Source organism: Rutilus rutilus (genome assembly GCF_951802725.1).
Source record: "Rutilus rutilus genome assembly, chromosome: 1".
NCBI lineage: Eukaryota > Metazoa > Chordata > Actinopteri > Cypriniformes > Leuciscidae > Rutilus > Rutilus rutilus.
Window position 1 is genome coordinate 60,262,188 of NC_140209.1, and position 21,176 is coordinate 60,283,363.

Sequence of the window (21,176 nt, forward strand, 5' to 3'; positions counted from 1 at the left end):
AGCACACGGAAGTGTTTTGAAAGTAGGAGCGTTTGACAGCACAAGCAGGCGTCTATCAGAGCCAGCGGACCGATCCGCTGATAGACGCCTGTTTTCAACGATCCAGTGTGTCTCTGTGTAAGTGCTCGCTGAAGAGCGTCATTGATGTATATTCGCTGATCATTGTAGCCAATCAATCACAGACATATTTGATGAGCGCGTACAACGGCCATTCCGAGGTGTTTATACATTTCTCAAGTGGTTATAGACTATTTAGGATTAAAAGGGTTTATTTCCCCCTCTCAGCAAGAACACACAACTCTCTGCAAATTCCTTCTGGGTCATCTTATCAGTCTTAATGTGTCCTGTAACAGGACACCGGGTTCTTCATTTGGGATGTTAGTTTTGGGGGAAGTTTCATAGACGCTTGTTGGGAGTGAGTTTGCTGTATTATTCATTAAATATAATGAATAATTTGTGTGGGTCTGATTGGTCCAGATGCTACAGCTTAGATCACATATAGGCAAGGCAAGTTTATTTATATAGCACATTTCATACAAAATGGTAATTCAAAGTGCTTTACATAGAAGTACTTAAAATAATCAAAATAAATAAGAATAATTAAAACAGTTTAGAATAAAAAGGAAATAAAATACAGTGCAAATAGTCGGACGAACATTGGCACAGTGCTCATTCAGTAAATGCACAGCTAAACAGATGTGTTTTGAGTCTGGATTTGAATGTGATTACTGTAGGAGCACGTCTGATCTCTTCTGGAAGCTGGTTCCAGCTACGGCTGGCATAATAGCTAAAAGCAGACTCGCCATGCTTAGAGTGAACCCTTGGTATTTCTAGCTGATATGATCCTAATGATCTGAGTGATCTGTTGGGTTTATATTCAGTGAGCATATCTGCAATGTATTGAGGTCCTAGGCCATTGAGTGATTTATATACCAGTAATAATACTTTAAAATCAATCCTAAATCTAACTGGGAGCCACTGTAAAGACCTGAGGAACTGTCTTATGGTCTTTTTGGCAAGGCCAGTGAGGAGTCCATTACAATAATCCATCCTGCTGGTGATGAAAGCATGCACAAAACTTGTCTTGAAACAAAGCATCTAATTCTTGCAATATTCTCTATTCTTTTTTTTTCTTTTTTTTTTTTTCTTTTTTTTAAGAGGAAAAACAAAAGTGCTTGATTGAAATGTGGTGTTTTTGGTATGCCCGTGTTAGTTTGGCGGTTCTCTCACATAATGACTCATTGGCATCAGTGCTTTAGGAATGTACAAGTTCCCCTCCCCAAGACCCAAACACATGAACACACACAGCAGAGTCTGCAAAGCGTCACAAGACAAAAGACTGCGTTAAATTATCTCATGTCTCAAAGTACAAATTACAAAGCACAATTTGGTCCTGAGACTTCCACAGAAGATGTACATGTTTTAATATTTAGACCACTTATATTACTGATTCCTATCAGGATGTGAAAAGTTTCAATAGGTTGTATTTTTAAACAGAATGAATATTTTGCAAGTGAAATCTGAAAGGTGGATATGGATTATTAAATTTTTAATAATGAAAACGTGTGTGAAATGTTTTGAATTGAAATATTCACAGCTTAAATATACAACCATGTTGAATTTCAGCCCATAAAAATGCAAGCCCTAAAAATATGATGCATTAAAATGCAAGCAGGGTTAATGCAATGCATATTTTTTTCAAGTAGTAGGCCTACAATTCAACAAGCTTTTTGTTTCAAAAACATTTGTCATTATTTTACTTCCATAAAAACATTCATTCCAGAGGATAACGACACAATATACACACAATCAAGACAGAATATTTCCCCAAACTAATACCTACGAAACATACAGTGCAGTCACCATCACACACACTGTGATGCTAGACACGCATAGGCTAGACACACATGATTATGAACTGCTCATTTTCAAGGTTTGCTCTTTTCCTCAGGTTTTACCTAGTTTTAACATGGTCTCTTAAAACAGTTTCAAATAATTTGTTCATTATTCATTTCGTCCCCTTGGAATTATAAGGTTCTATCTGACATTTTTGTCAAAATTTAGTTATTCACATATTCTTATTCTGTGACCACTTCTTTACATTATGTGATGTTGTTTTTTAAGTTGTGTACATTTTGGAACTTTTTCTACACAGTCGAATGGAATGCAAAAACTTTAAAGCTCAATATCTCAAAACTGCTCAGAGCGCAGATAGAACCTTATAATTCCAAGGGGACGATTTGTTATTAGAAAAGTCAGCTGGATTGTTTTGGTTCAAATATCATTGCTTTGTTTTGTTTAAGCTTTAGCAGATTATAGTCAGACGTAACACCATTCCTGCCTCCACTCAAACAGTCTCTCTCTCTCTCTTAATGCACAATGCATCTTTTCAACAGCCTCTTAAGACTGTAACTTAGACATAATGTAATATATAATATAGAACTCTTAATCATTCACAAAGGTTAATGTTTCCACAAAGAGATGTTTAACTTCCAAATCAGAACCATTACGACAATCTAAAAATACATTATGCTATGAGCATTCCTAAGGTTATCATTAGTTTAAATGCTGAATTCACTTAACCCTTGTTATCCAGACTTTCTCTTGAATCTTCAAAAGCGGTCCTAAATCCTATGCCAAGTCTAATGACCTGCAGGAGGTAAAACTATGAAAAAGACATATTAGTTCAATATCAACATTTCTATACATTTTTCTTCCCCATAAGGCAATCAACATCCCAGCTAACAGAGTTTTGTTACAAGTACGTTCTCCAAATATTCAGTGTTGGTTCTGGGAACGTAAAGAATGTCCAGTTCCCTGAGAAGGGAAGAAGACGCTGCATCAATGACACTTTGGGAACGTCCCGCGTAATTGCGTCTGAAGCACATGTGTCAACTAGTCCAATGGTGAGAGTGAACATCACAGGCAGGTGACATCAAGACCAGAAAAGGATAAAGCATCCAGTGACCGGTGTTAGCTTCGATTTAGCCGAAGCAAATCGATCACAGGGATGCAGGGAGTATGGCAAAGTGACGCAGTGTCTCGTTGCCTTCTCAGGGAACTATGGGCACAGTTGTATCCTGAGGTGTTCCAATGAGGGAACTTGCTCTGCGTCAATGACATTTTGGGAACGACAATGCCCAAACGTCATACGCACAAGTACCTGTCGTGTGAAAACTGGGAGCAGCTATGACATAAGCACTCGTGATCCAGGGGCACCCAGGTCCAAGTCATAAAACCTGATGAAAGTGAGCGGAACAAACTTCTTGAAAGGAGACCCCAGAAATTAAGACCTTGGAGGAATCTCCAAGAGGAACTTGGAGGAACATACTCCTAGAGGAATGAGCTCTAATGGCCAAAAGTATTTAAGCTTTAAAGGCAAGAGAGATAGCCTCAACTATCCACTTGCTAACAGCCTGTTTAGATGCAGGGAGCTCTTTCTTAGGTGACCCAAAACAGACAGACTGCTGATCAGATTTCCTCAACAGGGCAGCTCTGTGGACATAAGTATCCAGTCCTCTAACTGGACAAATAAGGTTCAGCTTTTCCTGATCTTGATCCTTGATCCTGCAGAACGATAGGCCGAGGTACGTTGGCCGGAACTTTCGGAACATAGTCCTGCTTAGGGTAAAGGAAAGCCTTGACCATCCTTGGTGCGAACTCAAGGCACGAGGGGGACATCGACAGGGCCTGAAGATCTCCTATTCTTTTTAGTGAAGAAATTGCCAGAGGAAACACAGTCTTTAGGGTCAGAAACTTCTCTAAGACTTGGCATTCAGTCTCAACCCCAACTTTTTAATATGAGCGAGAACAGCATCTCGATGTTGAAATGCCAGCTGTTCAGACTCTGCTAGAATAAGCCAGTCATCTATATAGTTCAGAATGCGAATTCCTTGCAGTCTGAGAGGCGCCAGAGCTGCATCTACGCATTTCGTGAACGTGCGGGATGATAGAGCTAGACCGAACGGAAAACCTAATACCGGTATGCTTGAGTCACGATCTGCTTTAACGTTAACATCTTGAACCTCAGTTTCTTGACAGAACGATTCAGAAGATGAAGATCTAATATAGGACGCAACCCTCCATCCTCTTTGGGAACAATGAAATTCTGGCTGTAAAACCCCAAGTCTCTGTCGAGTGGAGGAGCCCGTTCTATAGCTTCCTTTGCGAAATGAGATTTCACTTCTTGATCCATCACCAGAGCCTGCTGTGAGTAACACCCAGTTGTAACGTGGTGGACGAGAACCAAACTGGGTTCTGTAACCTTTTTCAACAATCTGCAGGGCCCATTCAGATATGTATGGCAGAATTGTCCATTCTGCCAGATAATCTATAACCAGCCTCTCGAGGCAGACCTCTGGTGTAGTTAGAGTAGCCACTTCTGTGACCTGAAGCATACTGGCAGGAAACGACCGACTTGACTAATTTTCGACCCTCCTCAGAGGGTGCAAGCCTGATGCAGCGTCATCATCAGCTCGCTCGAAACCGCTTCGTCCAGAGGCACCGAAGTGGCGTGAGCACCGTGTAATGAGGTGTACACTGCTCCTAACTGGAGGGGGCTGCCCTCAGAAGTCTGACGCCATGGGAGTCACGATTTCTTCTTTGCCGAAGCCTTTTTCGAGAGAAGAACGTTCTTCAAATCGGCTGAGAGCATTGTGTCTTTCTGTTGCGCTCGATATGAGGAGCTCGACGGCTGGGGCTGCTCACGCCCAGTAGCCCCAGGGGCCTGGGGACGGTGAGGGAGGTAGTGCTTGAACGCCCCCGCTTGCTTTTTAGCCTCCTGATAGGTGTTAACGGTGTTACCAGCTTCACCGAAGAGGTCAGGAGGCGACAGCGGGGCGTCCAGCAGAGGGCTCTGTCTATCTCCTTTTATCCGTGGTGGAGGTACCGTGTTTGGTGTGAGAAAGCTCGTCTAATTTACTTTTGGGACTAGCGCTTTGTTTCTCGGCTGGCCATTCGATGTTTAACTTTGACACAGCATGAGAAACTACCTCCACCAGCTTCTCATATGCAGGGGAAAGAGATGGAGAATCCTCTTCCCCCGTTTTGATGCTCAGCACATCCACTTTCTCAGAACTAGATAGCTGAAGCATCTGTCTCTCCTCCAGGGCAGAAGAAGCCGCAGCATTCTCACAATGCTCGCAGTCAGCACCCTCAAAGGCTGACAGAGCATGCTCTGCTCCCAAAAACATCACACCAACAGCTCGTGTGTATCTCTTCCCGTAAGGAAAGGAGGGCAGGGAGAAGCACACGACCTGAATGATTGTTTGTTCGCCATTATTTTCTTTATATTGAGCTTTACTACTTTGGGACAGACAACAATAAATAAGACATACAGTATTGTATTGTACAGTATCGAGGGGGAGGGGAAGGTAAAGATATGTACTTTATTTCCCTGAGGTGTACTTTCTTACTGAGGTGATTGACTCAGTGTGATTGCGTCTTGGATGGGGATGCTAATTTTGCAAGAGAGAGTTCAAATGTTAATTTCCAGAAACCCAGCTAACAATTTTTGGTTCCCATAACGTTAGTTTTTGGTTCCCAGAACGTTATTTTTTATGGTAACCACCCAGCAACGTTCTGGGAACGTTATTTTATTGTTACATAAAAATAAAACCAAAAAAGAACGTTCCCCTAACGTAAGTATTTGGTTCCCAAAAAAATAACCAAAAAATAACATTAGGGGAACATTCTGTGTTAACTGGGAAGGTCCTTGTTTTCTCAGAGAGTATCCCAGACAGCTCGGGACCTTCCAGTTCTCACAGTCTTACAAAACCATCATATTTAAAAAATATATATTATATTAATCATATCATATATTAAAATATATTTATTTGTTACTAATGTAAAGCTTTATTCAATTAGTCGATTTTAATCAGAATCTTTACTTTTTGAAATAATTTTGTTTCTGTATTTTTAAAATGAATATCTATTTATTGAATAATAATGAATTATTTTATTTATTTTAATAATCTTTGCTAAAGTGATTGTTTAGAACATGCAATAACTTAGACATTATTAAAAACATATTATTTTAGCTAAAGTATTAGTATCAATACTTTGTGCCTTTTGCCTCATGCTGGTTTTGGAAAAACCTGCATGTGGGGCAAAAGGCCCACCTTGCCACCTCATTCATTTATAAGATATATATAAGCACATTTTTTCTTAGGGTGTGCCTTTAGCCCCATTGTACCCTAGGCTATTATACATTTTCTCCAGCTTAATTCAGTTAGAGGATTGCATTTGAACAAATTTGAGGAACAAGCTAAATTAGCCAGAAGATGGTGCTGTTGACTTTTTTAAACTGATCATGCATGCCTGCTATACGCTGTACTGTGCTGTCCTCCTCTTCATCTGTCTATCTGTCTGTCTGTCTATCTGTCTGTCTGTCTATCTGTCTGTCTATCTGTCTGTCTGTCTGTCTGTCTGTCTGTCTGTCTGTCTATCTGAGTTTGTGAGGTTTTGTTATGGTCAGAGTATGAAAGAGATTGAGTAAGTTGTTTAGTTAGTTAGGTCCAGTATGTGAGCAGCGCTCAGGGGTGTGTGTGGAGGATGCTGCTTGGCATTGTGGGAGTTGCAGCAATGAAACCATGCCTGGACACATGGGTGGGAGGAAGAGAAAGTGATTGATAGAAGTGAATGTGGGAATAAGAGGTGGTCAGACTCATGGGACAGAGAGATGCGTTTCAGGTGTAGGACATTTTTGTACAGACATGTGCAAGTTGCAAGGGAGCTGAAGGTGTTGGAGAAACGGGGATATTGTCGATAGACTTCACTGTAGATGTCATATTTCTCATGTACTATTATAGACAGACAGCTAAACCATAACTACTGGCCATCGAAAATAATCACCAATTTATTTCACATTATATTTAATTAAAATTCAGTAAAACATCTGTGCATTGCTAATTAACAAAGCAGAAGAATCATGGGGGATCTGTTCACGTTCTGTTAGTGTTTATTATCTGTATGCTAAGGGTTTCATTAAATGTCATTAAACACACTCATGTTGATCTGGATGGACAGATGTTTGGACTTTAGGTCATATATCAGATTTTTTTTAATGAATATATATATATTTTTTTTAATTGTATTGCAAAATATGCATTTGTTTCGAGTTTAAATGTTTATCGTTTGTCTTTAAGATATCTTTAATAATACATTTCCCTATGGAGGAAATGAATGGAGTATTTACTTACTGAAACCGTACTGTTGCACTTTATAGCCTGGACTAGAGAATGCTAAGTTGATGTCACACCATCTTGAATTTTGGGTAACGAATTTGTTTACGCATGGTTTCTATTAACAAGGCGACTAAGTAAATCCACTGCATATGACTCAATAAAATAAGCACATAGCTGAGTTTTTGAAAGTTTTTTTTTTTTATATATATATATATATTAACCCAAAAAGAGGAGTGACACTTTACCTTTGTGAGTATGACTGTGTTATGATAACACAGTTTGCTGGTGTAATTAATATGGTAACATTAATACATTATTCTGGTAGCGTAACTGTACTATGGTATATCACCACTGTACTTTTTGTGAGAAAACACAAACATTATACTATACACTCACAGAGAATATCAGTTTCAATACCTTTTGTAGTTGGACCGTGTCTGTCTCTAATGAATGACTCTGCATTCTGATTTTAGGCTCCTTTTTATTTCCTTCAGTTTGCTTTGTCACAGCTGAGAAAGCAAATGAATATGCAGAAAGGCGATAAGTTAAAGGAACAGCTGGCGTTGGAAATGGAAAGCGATTTCAGACTCATGCTGATGATGATAAAACAAGAAAAAGATGTTGTAAGCATAGAGAAATGCAGCGGAAGTCCTTGTTCTGTGCAAACACAGATGTTTTCATAAATATCTGATCTACAGCAGTAAACATAGTGAAACTGACTTTAAATACTGTTGATAGTTCAGGCTCTAAAATTGGATGAATAAAATGTAAAAAATGTTGGTTGTACATGATCACGGCTGCAAGTACTGTCTTTCAAAAGTTGTGATCAATGCAATGTGCGGTTGAATGTTTAGTTGTAGCGCAACAGTTTGTATTACTTTACTACCGAGCAAGAGAAGGTAAACAACCACACCGTCTGCTCTCTCTCACATTGGAAAGTCCAATTAAATCTAGAAAAACGGTTTGTTCTAAACATACCATATGTACAGCATGTCTGGAAAGCCTGATTCATTCTGGCAAATTGGTTCATCCCGACAGTTTTTGTAAAAGAACAGACTTCAAAAAGAGTTTTAGAGATTCAGGGTTTCGAGTTTTCGATGCTAATTCAAAATTAGCATCTCCCTGGTTCCAAACCAGGAAGTAAAGGCTTTTTAAAAAATCACATGGGTAGTACTGATTTATTTTATGTTGTAGAATAAAACATGAAAATATCTAAAATATCAGTGCTAAAATGAAACTCGTTTAGGGGTTTTGGGCTACAAAAATACATCATCCCTTCAGCACTCTATAAGATCCACACTATTTCCCAAAGATACACCCATTTGGAGATTTCTTGCCTCACCAGACGTCAAAACAGCATGATTGCAAGTGTGAAATAAACAAGAAGTTAATTTTGAGTACAGAGAACAGTTACTTTCTCAACCAACTACTATCAATGTAACCTGCAGGTTCAGAGTTAGTACCTAGTTATTACCCAATTAATGTAATTGCTATAATAAGTACATAGTATGCACAAGGGGGAACAGAACTGTAAAATAAAGTCCTACCGAAATTTGTTCTGCTCACGTCATAAATTAAACATATATCACATCACATACAACTTACAAACTCATCTGTAGGAATGTCTTATGATGACTTGAAGGCAATTCAATATAATATTCCCTCGTTAAAATCTACATCAAATATGCATATCAAATAAATAAAATATATTCTTAATTCACAATTTATCGAGTCCAACCTTCTCAACCGTTCTAACCACTGTGACTCCCTTTGAGTAGCATTAATACTTTGAGTGTAACTGAATGTTTTTCCTCCCTTTTTAATGATCTCCGTTGTTCTGCTGAGACCCAAGAGTATTATTAAAGACAAATCTCATCTGCTACAGTCTTTAATATGAACATATTGTTGCTTTCATCGTCCTTCTTTGTCTCTGACATCTATATGACTGTCACGCACAGCTGCATTATTAGCCGAACAAGTGGAATTGAATAGAGGATAATCACTGTATATATATATTAGTATTGTCCTTGTATCAGCCTACGACGTATGGCGTGAGTTTGACGCAGAAGTATAAATTGGGCTTTAGGTTAGTGATTTGAAGAAACCCCAAAACCCCTTACACGTACATTGCAGGAGGGACCTGAGCCATATCTGCACTGTTAAACCTTGCTGTAAAAAAATGGCCAAATGATGACAGTGTCATACCATTTTCCATTAAAACAGTAATATACCGTAGAAAACAATGCATCCTGAGTAATATTTGTCGCTTTCGAGAAAATAGCCTACAGGAATATACTGTGAATTAACAGCGCTCAAAGTCGACACTCAGAGGCTGTGTACCAATTCACACCTCATTCCCTCATTCACTATTCCCTACATTAGTACACTAATATAGTCCACTTGACAGAGTGAATGAAAAGAAGCAAGTGAATTCAGACACTGATGAACACCTGATGAGCAGAATCACTGAAGGACAAGAACAGAAAAAAGAGAAGAGACGAGCAGAAACATAAGAACTACAACTGACTTCCAGCCACACTGAGTGTGAAACCAGTTTACAAACCAGTTTTACATTATTAAATATATTTCATACATGTGCAATAGTACTTGGTATGAATTAACAGAGAATTAGATGTTGCTATTTTATTGAAAATAATAAAGTTTGTAGTCACCATGATGGGGATCAGTGTTTGCTTTAGTTGGGCTCTTGACCCAGTTTTTATTAGTTTAGAAATGAGTTTTATTAGGTTTAAGTTAGTTTGTTTTTCTCTGGCTCCTGTAACTGTGTGTTTATAAAGCACATTTATTATGGCAAGAAAAAGCCAAGAGGAAGGTGATCAGGTGTTTTTGGCTTTTAAGATGTCATACTCTGATGTCTGATTCTCTGATCTCATCCTGTGTCTAATTTTTTATTTTGTGGGTATTTTAATATGTGACCCTGGATCACAAAACCAGTCATAAGTCGCACGGGTATATTTGTGGCAATAGCCACCGATGCACTGTATGGGTCAAAATTATAGATTTCTCATTTATGCCAAAAATCATTAGGATATTAAGTAAAGATCATGTTCCATAAAATTTTGTAAATTTCCTACCGTAAATATATAAAACATTTATTTTTGTGAGTGAATGCAGCACAATCATGAACATTAATGGACAACTTTAAAGGAGATTTTCTCAATGTTTCGATTTTTTTGCACCCTCAGATTCCAGATTTTCAATAGTTGTATTTCGGCCAAATATTGCCATATCCTAACAAACAATACATCAATGGAAAGCTTATTTATTCAGCTTTCAGATGACGTATAAATCTCAATTTTAAAAAATTGACCCATGTGACTGGTTTTGTGGTCCAGGGTCACATATTATATTTATTGATGATAGTATCTATGTGATTCTACAGCATGAGATAAGCAGTGTTTCAGTAATAAGTTATTTTGAAGGATATTGAAATCATGAAGTGCATTCTTTTTTTTTAACTCTTAGACACTCACAGACATCAACAATCAGCATAATGAATCTCAACAATTGTGACAATCAAAAGTTTCATGTCGCAATGCATGCTGGGTACCAGAATATATTATAAAACTCCCAGCATGCACTGCAGCATGAATACATTTTTTTTTTTTTTTTTATTGCCACAATTGTTGAGATTCATGTGCTGATTTTTTTAATCTGTGTATGTGTGTCTAAATTACACTTTAGCTGTTTTTTTTTTTTTTTTTTTTTTTTTTGTGTGTGCATGATGTGTTTAAAAAAGTTCTCCATTGTAACTGATTGATATTGGAACTCTTGCTATAGTTTCACAGTGGTGGTAGTGTAATACTTTTGATACAGGATTAAACTCTGAATGAGATCAGTGAATGAAGAGGCATACAGCTCTGGAAAAAAATAAGAGACCACTGCAAAATTATTTGTTTCTCTGGTTTTACTAGATATGTGTTTGGGTAAAATTAAAATATTCCAAATAAAATATTGCCATTTAGAGCAATAATTTGCAGAAAACTAGGCTTGATTCATGCGTCCTTCACAAAGACAAATCTGCCCGATTCCAGCCTTGCTGAAGCTCCCCCAGATCATCACCGATCCTCCACTAAATTTCACAGTGGGTGCGAGACACTGTGGCTTGTCGGCCTCTCCAGGTCTCCGTCTAACTATTAGACGACCAGGTGTTGGACAAAGCTGAAAATTGATGATCTGGGGGTGCTTCAGCAAGGCTGCAATCGGACAGATTTGTCTTTGTGAAGGACACATGAATCAAGCCATGTACAAGGTTGTCCTGGAAGAAAACTTGCTTTCTTCTGGTCTGACAATGTTCCCCAACTCTGAGGATTGTTTTTTCCAACAGGACAATGCTCCAGGACCACCAGATCAAGACCCTGTCTTGGCCAGCCCAGTCTCCAGACCTGAACCCCATTGAAAACCTCTGGAATGTGATCAAGAGAAAGATGGACGGTCACAAGCCATCAAACAAAGCCGAGCTGCTTGAATGTTTGCACCAGGAGTGGCATAAAGTCACTCAACATCAATGTGAAAGACTGCTGGAGAGCATGCCAAGACACATGAAAGCTGTGATTGAAAATCAGGGTTATTCCACCAAATATTGATTTCTGAACTCTTCCTAAGTTAAAACATTAGCATTGTATTGTTTAAAATTTAATATGAACTTATTTTCTTTCCATTATTCGAGGTCTGACAACACTGCATCTTTTTTTTTTTTTGTTATTTTGACCAGTTGTCATTTTTTTGCAAATAAATGCTCTAAATGACAAAGAATTTGGGAGAAATGTTGCCAGTAGTTTATAGAATATATAAATTAGTAGAGTGTGTGTCATAACAAATCTGGCTTGCAAAAACACAGTTAAAGCAGCCAGAGAAAAAGCTGATGTTAAAAAGTCAAGGGTCAAGAGCCCAACTAAAGCAAACACTGATCTCCATAATGGTGATGGTCAAACCAAACATTTTTCACTTAAAGATCTCAATAAGAGCTTCTGTAGACGTATGACAGAAACAAAGTCATACTGTTTAATAAGAAGTGTAATAATGTGTAATGGCTGGACGTCAGTTGTAGTTTTTGTGTCTGCTCGTCTCTAGTCTTTTTCTGTTCACGTTGTTCCTCTTCCTTCAGTGATTCTGCTTGTTAACAGCAGGTGTTCATCACTAATGATCAACAGTCACTTACATATTCATATAATTATCTCACTGCAACACTGCATTACTTTTACTCTTTGTAGTGTGGACACTACAGGATTTTCCTGTTGGGTTGAAAGCGTTAACAGTGTAAGATAAAAAGACATACCCACAAAATGTATTTTAACAGTAATAAAATGTATGTTTATAAACAGGTATATTCTGGCAAGTGGCAACAGTGTTGCCAGTAGTTTGCTATACAATTGAGTTTTTGGGGTCACCATTGTGCTGGAGAGTATAGCCTGTGCTTCAGTCCAGGAGAAGACCAAGAATCATTGAGAATATGTTGCATGTTGCTTTATTTAACAGGCAGTGACTGTGTAGTTGCTAATCTCTTCATTTGAAATATTTTTTAGTGGTCTCAGTTGAAATAAGTTCATAGTAATACTATACTCACATTATTAGTGCATTATAAATATTAGTTAATACATTTATATGGCAGTTGGGAAATTTAAGGCAATTGCTTTCTGCAAATGAAATGAGTTAACTTTTAATGCATGGTATTTTTTTGCAGTGACATACTGTAGATTATAGTAAAGAACTGTACAATTAACAGTAAATTACTGGTATCAGTGTTAACATTTAGTCACTGTTAAAGATTCATTACAGTAACCAGCTGGCAACAGTGTTGCCAGTATTTTGCTGTAAAAAATGCCTGGTAAGGTCTAGTGTAGACACAACATCAAAAATTCACACTGCACCGACAAGTGCAGACCGACGGCGACAGTTATCAGTGTAGGATTGATGATAATCCAAGATATTTGAAAATGAAAAAAGACATTTGCTTTTACTGTTTCAACTCCCCTCCTTCTTACCCCAAGGACCATTCGGAATTCTTTCATTTGGGTTTCAGCCACATGGTCAAGGAAGGGATAAAAAAAAAGATTGTAACAGTTGCAATGTCTCTTTTATTCTCTGGCTCTTCTTTTTCTCTGTCGTCTTTGTGGGTCCTCTTTCTCTCTTCTCTTTTCTAAAGTCCATATTTAGCTATTGTAACTGCGCTTATTTCCGTAGTTGGTATCCACCTTATTTTTAACGGAAATACGGACGCAGCCAGTTGACGGTATTTTGTGCGAGACTTCCGGTCAGGCACGTCCGGTCACTGGCGAGCGTTGTTCGTAACAACAAACTCATCGTTATGGCTTCGAGGAAGACCGGGATTGTTTGTGCAGTTAAAGGTTGTCATAATAACTGGCACAAAAGAAAGATTTACTTGGAGCAGGAGTGTTTTAATCATCGAATTATTGACATTTTAATAATCAGGCGCCCTATACGACCGGCGACACACTGGCTGCGTGGCGTTTCTGTTGCGTGGTATTTTCTATGTCTTTGCACACCAGAAACGTCTCTGACGAGGGGTTGCTGCTGCTAGGTGACATGATAAGCCTCATTGGTGATATATTCGACATATGGGGAGAGAGTTGTGGAAGGCACTTAATGTTAAACATAAATATATAGCAGCAAAGACAACGTCGGCAGTATTGACGGCAAAATAGGTATATTTCATAATATTTCGTTCTGTATTGACAGGTGCAATATTTGAAAATCGATAATATATATATATTTTTTACATTTAGCCTATATCTGCATTTATGTCAAAACCTAAATTCAAACATCAAAATGTCATTTATTAATATGTATTCATATCAAAATGACATACAAACATATTTTCCTATTCTATTTTGCCTGGAAACGCTTCCGAAACGCTTGCGTGTCGCGTGAAAAATAGGCATCGATTCTATTTCTAGCATGCACGCGTTTTCCCAGTGCAAGTGTGCAAGCTCTAAATTAACCTGTTAACATGGGAGCCGAAATAATGGACACGCCACGCAGCCCATTTGAAGAAACGACCGTATGTTTGTTCTTTTCATTTCGTGAACACAAGACCTACAGAAGACCACCCGATACCAGAAAAGTGGCTGGGCTACGAAGTCTGAATAAAAACTCCAAGGAGAAACAAAATCATTATAGTAACCCCTGTATAAAATCTAGTCATCATGGCATGATCATCATGGCATTTATTTTGTATGATTTATAATTATTTATAGCCATCTACTTATTGCTATCATGTGCTTTGGTTGCATTCTGATGACATTATACATTTGACATGACAAAATAGCCTACCTCCATAGATATATTAACTTAGTCCAGCGTTGGCTCGACCGTGTTTAGGGCGGTGCTGAAGGCGCCGGCGAAGTTTTGACAATCTGTCATCTAGATGCATGAGTGTTTTCAACTAGGTCCAGTACCCGACCTGGGTGAGGCGGGGCTTTAGTTCTTTGTTGTATTCATCTGCTAAGGCATGTGTAACATTTTTCTGTCAACTCTGCATAATCCTTCGCAATCGATATCGTTAGTTAGCCCAGAGAAGCGAGGAAACGGAAGTGCCGCACAAAAACCGGAAACTGGACCCATATTTACTTCCGCGTTCGAAAATAAGGTGAATAAGTAGCAGTGGGTGGAATAGACAAGAAATGTACAGTTTTCTACCATCTTGCAGATAATGTTTATTTAGTCATTCAGCAGTCCTGCTGCCTGAACCCCTGTAGGAAATCCACCCTAACATAAGATTACAGTACGTCACTTCTCAGACATTCCACGACCCGACAGATTCAACATTTTCAATCGCCGAAAAGCCAACCAATCCCAAATGACTGCAACAGGGGTAACACACACATCCCACAAAAACAGAGAAAGTGTCTGTTGCCGTTTGTCTGTGCAGTGCGACTTAACCAACTACCCTTTGCAACCATGTAGAAACACCCAGACAACCATTCACACCCGGGCAAACACATCCAGCATTGCTACACGGGCGAGCACAGCTTGCATATCAACGCATTCTCATCCTAGGGCGTCATATACTGACGCTTTTGACATTTCGTCTACATCGAACGCACATGGCACCCTTTAGCGTCAATATGACACGCACAGAGCTTTGTTCGGTTATGGGTAGGTTTAGGTCTGGGGTAGGGTTAGGGTTAGACCGCTAGGAGGCGTCTTCTGGCCCATATCTATCTGCGTCTCATATTGACGCTAAAGGGTGCCATGTGCGTTCGATGTAGACGAAATGTCAAAAGCGTCAGTATATGACGCCTTGGGATGAGAACGGGCTGTGCATATTCTTCAGAATCTAGTTTTTATTTTTGTCCATTGGATCAGACTGGAATTATCCCTGGTGAGTTGGTCTGAAGGGAAATATTGTGAGCTCCTTATATATTTTGTATATTTATATATTTTATATACTTTTTTTTCATGTTTTGGCAATCTCTCTGGGATAGGAAGATCGGATAAGTTGCCAGAGGTCTATAAGCAATGAAAAGTAAGAAAGTAAGAAATTAAAGCCAGGGCACTAAAACCAACTTGACAGAAAGCCCACATTTAAACTCTAAGGAGAAACCAGTTCAAAATCCAATTATTATGCAGCAGCTCTGAAACTCCCTCTCCACCACGGACTGCTGCTGCATACAGAGTTTCACGCAGAGGAAATGAAAATATTGCTGTGTGTGTGCGCACATGGAATCTATTGACAGAAGGAGCTTGTGGCTTCAATGACTTATGGTGGGCATCACGGTGCAGTATCAATAACTCATTAAAACTGCCCACACATATATTGACTAATCTGCATTGAATATTTCAGAAAGTACAGTCAGCATGCACCAATTAAAAAACAATCTTATAAAACAGATTTGTATAATACTTTTAGGTATTAATTAGATAGACATTTACCAGAAAAGGTCAATTTTGAACCCCCAAAAAATTGATTTGACATTTTTGGAAGGAATATATAATTGGTGATTACCACAAAAAAAATCACCGCCACAATAGGGGGTTTTCTGGGTGGTTGTCAGAGCATTGCAATGCAGTTGCTAAGGTGCTCTGAGCTTTTAACATTTAACATGTGGTTGCAAGGGTGTTCTAGAGGGACTAGTTGTGGGTATCATCTAGGGTTGCCAGGTTTGCGAAAACTAAACCAGCCCAATTGCTTTTCAAAATCCACCCACTCACGGCCAAAATCGGGAATCACTTCAACCTGCGGACTAAAAAAAACCAACCCACGGCAACAGTGTAAAAGTTGTCTATTTCTGCATAAAAAACACAGACTTGGCAACCCTGACTAGTGTTGACAAGCTCTTGTGTGAGAGGATTAAGAGATACCCACAACTCTAGTTTAAACTAATACAAAGACAATTTTTATTGTTTTTTAACTTCCGGATAGATGTAGCGCAGACACTGAACAAGCAGTGAAAAACTTTCCAGAACACGTGTTTCAACCCCCTGTGTTCTTGCTCGCTAAAGGCCCGTACACACCAAGGGCGATAACTATAACGATAAAGATATAGTTCTAAATAACGTTCTACATATAAAAGAATAGTAAAGCCCACACATCAACTATAATGATAACGGCACAGAGAAATTATATTGTTGGAATCATTTTCAGACCGATTTTTTTTTTTTCCTGCAGAACTATAACAACAATGACAGCCAATCAGAATCCAACCTGCTTTAAACAGCTAGAGGATTTAAAGAGACAGATGACAAAACTGCAGCGCACGCTTATAATAAACAGAACGATATCGTCCGCTGGTGTGGACACTAATATAGCTATCGCTATAATAGCTATCGTTCTTGGTGTGAACGGGCTTTAACAAATGAAGTGTACTTTGCAATGTCTTGTTTATGGTCCTATTGAAAGGTGAGCGTTTACACTACAAAAGAAATCGGGTTGAATGCGTTTTCAAGTACCTCTGGAAGTTGTCAGAAGTGGACAAGCTCAAAACATTTTAAACCCTGTTTACACCTGTATTTAGTGTTGTTCACCTGAGATCCGATTGATCAAAATGCATCTTAATACCAGGTGTAAACAGGGCCTTTAGGGGCCGTTTACGCGAAACCGTTTTCAAGTAAAAATGTATGAAAAGCATGAAACTTTAACAAATGAAGTATACTTTGAAACGTGTTCAGCTGTACGCATATGCTAAGAATTTGCTTCAAAACAGATTGTAGTATCTTTGGGCTTAAGTATGAAAACTTTTACATATGAATGATACTTCAAGTCATATTGCTTGTTAAGGTGCTATTACTTGTGAATTTGTGGGTGGAATTTTTTTACTTAAGCAACCACTTAGCCCCGTTCACACCAAGAATGATAAAAAGATAACTATAACTAAATTAATGTCCACGGCAACGCACAATATCGTTCTGTTTATTATAAGCTCACGCTACAGTTTTGTCTTCCACAGCTCTTTGTCTTTGAGCTCTATTAGTCTGTGGATTCTGAGGGGCTGTACATTTTTTATCGTCCATCAGATGGAAAAAAAGCAAAGTTCTGAAAGCAGTCCCAACAATATCGTTCCTCTGTATCATTGGGTTGTTATTATTTAACATTTAGAACGATTTTAAAACTATATATTTATCGTTATTGTCCGTGGTGTGAACGGACCTTTAGAAATAGTCTAACACATCACCTTAGCAACTGCTTAGCAAAACACTAACAACTATTAAGAACATTTAGCAAACCATCAATAATAACCTAGGAATGGACCCAGACAGCAACACAGTGTCGGCCCAGATCCGGGACCGGGCCGCATCTGGTACATATGGATTTAACGCATACCAGATTTGGGCCGGATTTGGGCCAACACTGTGTTGCTGTCTGCGCATCAGCGTTGTAAGGTTTTATTTCGACTGGGAGAAGGTATATTCAGAAAATTTTCATATAAGTAAAGAAGATGAGGAATATATTAAGCAACCTCTATGAAATATGTAACATCTGTTATGGTTGAGGTTGAGTCCTGTTCTTACATGGACAGAGACCTCATCATTATCCGATACACCCCAGAATTCACACTGATCCATATGTATGACTTAAGGAGGGATTGTCAGCAGCAATATCCATCTGATGTACAGCACACCTCCCCCACAATGTCAGCATGCGATAAGAAACGCTTGTACTTTCAAAGTTTGTTTAGACTGTTTTTTTTTCCCCCGGCTGTACCACAGTGGGAAATGTAATTGTGTGTTTTTGCCTTACTTGAGCTGCAGTAAAGAAGCCCCAGGGGCTGCCTTTTTCTTTTAGAAGAACTGAAAAAAAACCTCACATCTTATTGCTGAATATATTATACAGTGCTCATCCCTCAGAGCACATTCCGCCTTCAACCCTGAACACCTCCGTAAAGCTGCTCAGCCCAGGGTTATGTGCCATTCAGAGGTGAGTTGAGAATACCTATGAAATCCCAATTCAATTTCTGAATTTCAGTTGAGGTAGGCCGAATGCAGAATTATAATTTGAATTAGAAAGAAGCAGAGTTAAGGTGGAATAAAATTAATGTAACTATATGTACTTTTTAATAAGCCAATCATTTTCAGTAAGGATTATCATCATACACACAACATTACACTATAAGAAAAGTGATTCAATCATACATGATTTTAGAGTAAGAGATACTGAGTTACTTTGAATCTAAATAAAAATATATTGATAGACCAACAATATTTTCTCTGGTATGCATTGCAGCATGAATAAATTATGTATTTAGTGTTATTGTGTTGCTGTGGCTTTATTTATGCTGTTATGCTGTTTTGTTGTCACTGTTAGTTATGTGTAGCGTGGTGATGTTAAGAGCTCATCTTTTTACTAGATGCTTATTGATCGTGACTATTATAGAGGTTTGAATGTAAGTGTGTCGGCTTATAACTATTGCATGCCTTTGCTCCACAATAAGACCTTTTCCAAATCAAGGATTGGCTTCTTAAAGGGATAGTTCACTCAAATCTGAAAATTCTGACACCATTTACTCACCCTCATGTCATTCCAAACCTGTACGACTTTCTTTATGAAAAAATAAATGTTTTGAAAATGATCTGTTATGTATTCTGTGTCTTTGTGCTTTTGTTTTGTAATAGTGTCTTGTAGTTGTTTCTGTTCCGCTTGTTGTTTGCACCTGTGACTTGTTACTCTAATTGCACTTGTGTTTATATAGCCCATGGCTGCGTCCAAAATCGCATAGTCTCTTGAGTAGGTACTTTGCGAGCACTAAAAAAGTATGTTCTTTAGGCTTATAGTATGAGTGTGTGGTATAAATGTAATCTGGACGTACTACATTCGAGATAATGTCATCATCATGCGACTTATGACATCAGTTGTGTTGCAAATTCACAAATCCTCACCTGGTATTAAATACAGGTGTAAACGTGGTCTAAAACGTTTTGAGCGTGTCCACTTTCGTAGTGTAAACGCTCGACTTTCAATAGAACCCTAAACCCACAGCCAAGACAATGCCAGCGTGGTTTCATTGTCACAGTTGCTTCAACTGAATTAAGGGTGTGAATACTTATGTCAATGTGAAATTTAAGTGTTTACTTTTTAATAAATGTTTTGCTTTTGCTTTGTCATTATGAGGTATGGACTGTAGATTATTGTGAAAAAATGTGTTCTGCTCAAAGTGCTTGTTTGAGCAAAATCAAGGTGATTGATTAGAGAACATCCACTTCAGAAGAAAAGCGTCAGGATGTTAAATGTATTAATTATCTTAATTGTGTTGTTTTGTGGCATAATGTTTCAGTGCTAATGGCCTCCTCTGATATCACATTATCCCAGCGAGCAGAAAATCTTTCACATTTAGAAAACTGTGAACATTTGCAAGCCGCGCACATTAAATGCAGATATGCCTGCACAACAGTGCCCTAGCGTCAATAAACAGATGTATCTGTCTGGCAAGTGCTATTTAAAATGACCAATGTGTTGATTGTCTCTGTTTTGCAGAAACAGCTTTTGCTGCTGTTGGATTTATGTACCATTTTCAAATCTAGTACTTGAACCAAGGTTAGGCAAAATACAAGAAATGGCTCCCTTTAAATTCATGAGTGTGTATCTGAATTGAACTGGCCTCATGCCACTCATGATGTTGAACTGGAATTGGAACAGAAGGAAGAGGAATTTCCTGAAATATAAAATAACACAACAGAAGAATTTAAAAAACACATAATTAATTCATTTGGATTAATTATGCCTTTTTCTGTTTTGATTACACAATTCTCTGAACTACATTCAACACTGTTCACCACATCGTCTCTGTGTAAAGTACAAAACGTGAATTTGTCTACAGGTGCTTCTTTATAAAATATTTCTTTACAAAGTGACATCGCCAACTACTGGCCTGTCATGAATAATACAGTGTTTTTAATCGTTTTGTGAACGGGATCATTTTGATATCGTTGTCCTCTGTACAAAGAAAAAACTTTTCTGTTTTTAGTACATTGTTGTCGTGTAAACGTATCCAAATATATACTGAATGGGTGTGTTGAGATCAGTATCCAAAGACTTTCCAGGGATTATGGCACTAGATTGGATTTCCAAGCACAGAAAGCAGTATAAATATAAACCTCAAAGAACTTTCAAAGCAAATTATAATTAAGAACCCAGTTTATTCTAATTACTGGTCTTCATCTTTGTCTGGGAAAGTGTCCCAGTCTGCTCCTGTCTAATTATTGAGTGTTGACGAGGCAGCTGGAGCTGACGTCCTCGTTAAGCACTCCAAACGAGAACAATTAGTGCTGTTCAAAGCTGAACATTATACATGCCTCAAGATGCTCATCTGTTTTTGCAGCAGCTGACACACAAATGTCGACACTTGATATTACTTCAGCTTACTGTCAGTGTGCTGCATTTGTTGTATGTGCTCAAATTAAAGAGCAATATACCTGTATCAGCCAGTTAAAAATAAAAAGTCAGCTTCCCTTGTGTCAATTAGCCTGTTTTCACACTTGCAGTTAGGGCTGCACAATTAATCGAATATCTACTCG